We start from the raw sequence: 6,637 nt of genomic DNA on the forward strand, positions 1-6,637 counted from the left end.
GACTCTATTTTCCATGAAAATTGAATCTAATGGAAATTTGGGTTTACCAAAATTGTGACCAACAATGAAATGCCAAGTAGGTCCATGTTTTTTGTCGAATTCTTTCTTAATGTACTCTACCACATCTTTCTCTACATTGTTCTTCTCGAAAGCCTAGTCAAAACCCCCAGAAGGAAAAACCACTCCAAGTCAGCAAATTTACAGTATTTACTAACAAATCAAGATCAAATGAAGAAAACACAGAAAATAATTCCAATAAAAAACTCCATAAAAATTAGGAATCTTGTAACGTAGAGAAAAGAAGCTAACGAAAATGGCTATATTGACGGCCTCTTTTTGCATGTCATCTTTCATGTCGGTGTTTTTGATGATAACTTTCTTGGGTTCTGCAGTAAGCGCAGAAGAAGGCTTCAATTCATCGGTTTTCTGTTGTTTCACCGTCAGAGCTCCGGTGGTGCTTCTATTAACTGCTTCAGTACTCATCCTTTTTCTTTTTTTTCGTTTTTCAAATTCCAGAGCCAAAAGAAGAGAAAGAAAAGGGAGAGACTCAGTTTCCACAAAATTCCAGTTTGCAACAATGGGGTTTTTGTTTTGGAAGAAAATGAAAAATGGAAAACTGGAAATGATTATGCCAGGTGATACTTTGGTGAATGAATTGAAATGTGTTCACTGTTGAGAAGAAGAGGGAGTAACGAGCGGGTAACCAAAAGTTATTTTTTTTGGAGTGAGCGGGATTTTGATTTTCCTTTTTTTGGTAAAGTAATGTCTTTTGCGGCGTTTTCAACAAAAATGCCACTATAGCTTAATTTTTTGCGTTGTTTATTCCAAAAACGCTACTATAGCTTAACTTTTTGTGGCGTTTTCAGAAAACGTCACTATTGCTTAATTTTAATTTTTTTTTTCATTTTTAACATATTTTTTCTATTTTTTCTTTCAAAATTTTTGTGCTGAGATTATCATTTTTTAAATTTTTTTTTAATTTTGAATATTTAACTTTTTAACTGAAATATAGACTAAAATATTAAATATTAAATATTAAATTTTTTAGTTTTTTAATTTTTAATTTTTAATTTTTAAATTTTTTTTTGAAAAATTTTATAATTTTTAAATTATCATATAAAATACAAAAGGAAACTTTTAACAGAAATAAAATGAAATCGATGAATTAAAAAAATTACAAAATGACACAACAATACAAGCATTATTCTAAATGGCATTTAATTATATGTATACACCTAAATTTTGATAGAGATACATCTCAGAATTATATATGAATTTCAGTTTAATGTGTAATTGTAGACGTGAAATTCTAATTGTGGTTTAAATGTATAGTTGAAACTATAATTTTGATTTAATCATACACATTTTAAAAAAAATAAATACATCAATAATATATTTTTATATTGGATAAATATAAATATTTATGTATGCAATATATAAATATAAAATGATGTTATATCAATAATTGTGCTAATAATTTACAAGAACTGGATCAAATTAAAGTTCATGTATATAATTGCACACTAAACCATTGTAAGAAAAAGAAACATTTACCGGTGATAATCATAAACATAATCTCTAAACCCTAAAAACCTAGCACTTAACCCCTAACCCCTAACCCCTAAGCCTTAAACCCCAACCCTTAAACCATAAACCATAATCCCTAAACCCATAATTCATAAACCTTAAAATAGTAACTCATATGCTTTAAACCCTAAACCATAAACCCTAAATTATAATGATAATTAATTCAATATTTTAAAATTAATACTATCTATTTTACAATTATATAAGAAAATATTTATCATATAAATTAAAAACACTAATTAATCTAAACCCTAAACTCTTAATCCCTAATCCCTAAAACACAAAACATAAACCTTAAACCATGAACCCTTAACCCTTAACCCTTAACCCCTAACACCTAAACCTTAAACCCCAACCCTTAAACCACCCTTAAACCATAATCCCTAAACCCATAATCTGTAAACCTTAAAATAGTAACTCATAAATATTAAACCCTTTACCATATACCATAAACCCTAAACTATAATGATAATTAATTCAATATTTTAAAACTAATACTATCTCTTTTACAATTATATAAGAAAATATTTAACATATAAATTAAAAAAAATCAGTCATATACCAAAAATCTTTAAAATTATTTTAAATAATAGTATTTTAATTTTTTTCATTTTTAAAAATATTTTTCTATGTTTTTACTTTCAAATTTTTTCTACGTGTCATTATTTTTTCTAAAGAATTTAATTATTCAATTAAAAATAAATTGTATTTTAATATAAATAAACCAGTTAAACTATAAGTAGACAAATGAAATGTTTTTTGTGGCGTTCTTCAAAAAGCGCCGCTAAAGCCACAAAAACCTCAATATAAAACGATGGCGTTTTGCAAAATTCTTTTGCGGCGTTTTTAAAAGCTCAATACAAAATGACGGTGTTTTACAAAATTCTTTTGCGGCGTTTTAAAAAAAAAGCGCCGCTAATGCTTGATCTTTAGTGGCGTTTTTAAAAAGCTCCGCTAGAGCTACCAAAGGCTCAATACAAAACGACGGCGTTGTGTTAAATTTTTTGCGGCGTTTTTTGTAAAGCGCCACTAAAGATCGAGCATTAGCTTCGTTTTTAAAAGGCGTCACTAATACTCAATCTTTAGCGGCGCTTTTAAAAAAACGCCGCTAAAGCCACTGAAGCTCAGTTAAAACGATGGCGTTGAGCATAAGTTTTGCGGCTTTTTTTAAAAAATGCCACTAAAGGTGAACCTATAGCGATGTTTTTTAAAAAGCGCCGCTAATGCTCATTCTTTAGTGGCATTTTTCGAAAAGCACCGCTAATGCTCGTTCTTTAGCGGCATTTTTTATTCAAACGCCGCTAAAAACCTGTTTTGCTGTAGTGATTGAGTTATTGATTACTCTTGTTATTAAATTGAATTGATTGTGACTATCTTCGTGATATTTTGTCATCATCCCATTAAGGGGTTGAAAGCAATATATTTTACTGTGAAAGATCTACTTATGAGCAATAGAATATGGTTGGATGCACCTAAAGTTGCAAGTTTTTTTTTAAACTGTGAGTATAACTCTACAGTATTTAGAATAAGTTCTTAATTAAAATTATGTGGAAAAATATTACTGATGAGAACTTGCAAGAGAGAACTTATGTATGAAAAGTCATTGGTTATATACCTGTTGTACACTTGGAAAATAAAATCCACTCTCGAAGTTTTCTATTAATAGATTTTGATTGGATTCAAAGTCTACTACTGGAGTTTAACTTGCTTACTTCATGATAAAATCGTCAAGACTCAACGTTAAAAAAAAATTTGGCATACTTCCTGAAGTGAATATTGCATATAATTGTTTGGAATTTATATTTATTCTGTTGACTTAGTGACATTATAGACTTCACATTGATTTAGACATTTTCAGTAGTAAATATCACAATAGTACTTATATGTAGATACTGTGACAGCCCTAATGTGACCCTAGTCGGAAAGTGGTTTCGGGACCACAAGACCGAGTCGTAAAATAATTAATTGCTATATTCTATGCTTATTATGTGTGAACATGAGTATGTGGAAGTTTCATTCCCTAATTTTACCAATTGCATGAGAAATTGTTAATAGGGATCGATTTGAGACATGGTGAAAATATGATAGTCCAATTTAAAATGGTCTATTAGTGCATGTACCAAAAAGAGTGGACTTGCATGTCAAATAGACCATTTTTGAATGTGAATGGCCGGCCAACATACGCTTGCATTATGGTGTTCCCTTGTCTTCATTTTTTATATTTGGTGGGAATTATGTATAATAAATTTATATTAGTAAGTGGTGATAAAAACAAAGTTCCATCATCTTTTCTATCATCTTGCCGAAACCATAAGGAAAAGAAAAGAAAAATGGAAGCTAGGACATTCGGCCAAGTGAGTTTATAGATTAAGGTATGATATCATGTGGTTCTTTTGGCATTTTTTTTGTGAAGTTGAGTTGTTTTGATGCTCATAACATGACCCATGTGTTGATTTTTGAGTTGTGTTGCAAGAAACCTTTGGTTATGTTCTTATATGCCAAATTGATGATGTTTTGTAGTATGTGATTTGAAATGGTTATAGATGAATATGAACTAAGAAACATGTATTATTGAGTAAGTAGAAGATAGAATGGGGTTTAAATGGGAGGTTCATTTGATTTATTTTTGTCCTTGTATGAAAAGTGGTTCTTTGTTAAGGCCGAATGAGTCATGCTAGATTAGTTGAAAAGAATGTTCATGTTATGAGGTAATTTGAATAATTGACCGAAACATGGAAGGAAGGGCAAGATTTATAAATTATGTTTGAGGGTGAAAGGAATAATGAAAGTTGTATTAAGTTTAATGTGCATACTTTAGTCTAAGTGTTGAGGAGTATTCGGCTAAGATAGTTGAAATGTGGGTGTTGCCGATTTTTAAATTTAGATTATGGGAGTGGCTATAATGGGCATTAAGATGTTGAACTTAAGAAATTAGAAGTAAATGAACTTGATAGTATTTAAGAGATAGAGGTGATAGATTAATGTTGCACATTCGGCTATGGTTAGGCATGTTGATGATCTTATCTTGATTTAGATAATTAGGCATAAAAGGGTGGTAAAGGGGATGAAATTGTCGAATGATTAGTTGGGTAACAAAAGAAGCATTCGGCCATCACTTGAGAGCTTGTGTGATGTTGGGTTTAAAATTAGCAAAGGTAACTTACCTAATGCATGTGCATGTGTGATTAGATTTTTGATGATATGGTAGTTGCATGAGGTTATTAGCCGAATATACTAACATACATATACATGTGAAATTGGATTGTAAATATTTAGCAAGGTGGTTAAACTAGTTAAATTATTGATTAAGCTCAAGGAGTTAAAGGAGGTGAATCGAGCAAAGGCAAAGAAAAGGTCATCGAGTAGCCGAGTTGGAACCGTCTTACCCAACACGAGGTAAGTCATTAAGCATATAGTTGGTATTAATTCAAATGGTCATAACATTTATGTAATGATGCTGAATGGAATGAATAAATATATATATGCATGTACGTATGTGATGATGAAAGTGTTGAATGAAAAGAAAAGAGGTGAGATGTATTGAGTTGTTGATCTCGGCACTAAATGTGCGAGTATAAACATTTATGACCACGAGATTGGCGCTACGTGTGCGGGTTTAAATTGTGCAGCACTAAGTGTGCGAATTGACTATGTAGCACTAAGTGTGCGAGTTTGACTATGTAGCACTAAGTGTGCGAGTTGACTATGTAGCACTAAGTGTGCGAGTTTGATTATGTAGCACTAAGTGTGCGAGTTGATTATATAGCACTGAGTGTGCGGACTTAATATATATTCTTGAATCATTATGGACACTAAGTGTGCGACGCTATTGAGTCGATCACGGACAGCGGATCGGGTAAGTGTCTTGAGTTCATGGCTAATAGGTGCTATGTCTATACTTGGTGTTGAGCTTGGTGAGTTTGAACCTATGTGACAAATATACTTGAAGTCACGTACATGAAATTTATCGTAGAATGGGTGAAAGGCCGTTTAGTTGTATGTTTGTAACGAAAATAAAATGATTTATGAAAATGCCTCGAATATCCTATTGATGAGTATGTGGATTGTGAATGCATAAATTGGTATGAAATTAAACCGATAGGTCGGAGGAACTATGGTATGGTTCGGAATGGATGGAGTAATTAGCCTCGTTCCATTTTGTTTTCTCTTGTGATAATGTTATTGATGGATGGTAGTGCATAGCTTATGACTTACTGAGTTATAAACTCACTCGGTGTTTCCTTGTCACCTATTCTAGGTTTCTTGGACACATCTCTTTTTGCGTGGTCGGGCCGTCATCGAAGTCATCACACCGGATAGCAAGTTTTGGTACTTTCTTCTTAGTCGGCTTAGGAGAATATTTCGGCATGTATAGGCTATTATGTTGTGTTTGAACTTTAGTATGTAAACTTTAAGCCATGCGAAAATGGCATGAATGTTCGATTGAGTTGGATCAAGGAGTAGGCATGAAATGGACCTAGTTACTTTCGTAACAGATGCTGGCAGCAGCAGTGACATGAGATTGAAAAATCACTAAACAATAGTAGGAGTGGAATTAATTGATGAATAAATTATGTATTCGAAGCTCGATGAGTCTATTTTCATATAGAAGCAACGAAAAGATCATATGGACAGTATGTTAAGAGATATTCAGGTTCTCGTGAGACAGGGCCAGAACGGTTTCTGGATTCCCTGTTCCGACTTTGGAAATTCATTATAAATCAACCAGAGATAATTAGGAGTCATACCATATATGTATAGATTCCTCTCTGAGTCTAGTTTCTATAGAAACAAACGGCATCAGTGTTGAGCTCTGTGCAGGGAGATATCCAAGTCGTAATGCACAAAGGTCAATGTAGTCGATCCCTGTAACATGGGAGAATTTGACTAATAAACTGTACTAATTGGTCCGACCAAAAATTCTAGAAAAAAATGTGTAGACGGGCATATGAGTCTATTTTCAGGGAAAATTTACGGAACTGGATTTCGAGTTTCAGAACTCGAGATATGATTTTTTTAGCGACTAGTACGCAGACTGGCAGCTTGTCTG

Source organism: Gossypium hirsutum, chromosome A12 (genome assembly GCF_007990345.1).
Source record: "Gossypium hirsutum isolate 1008001.06 chromosome A12, Gossypium_hirsutum_v2.1, whole genome shotgun sequence".
Classification (NCBI taxonomy): Eukaryota; Viridiplantae; Streptophyta; class Magnoliopsida; order Malvales; family Malvaceae; genus Gossypium; species Gossypium hirsutum.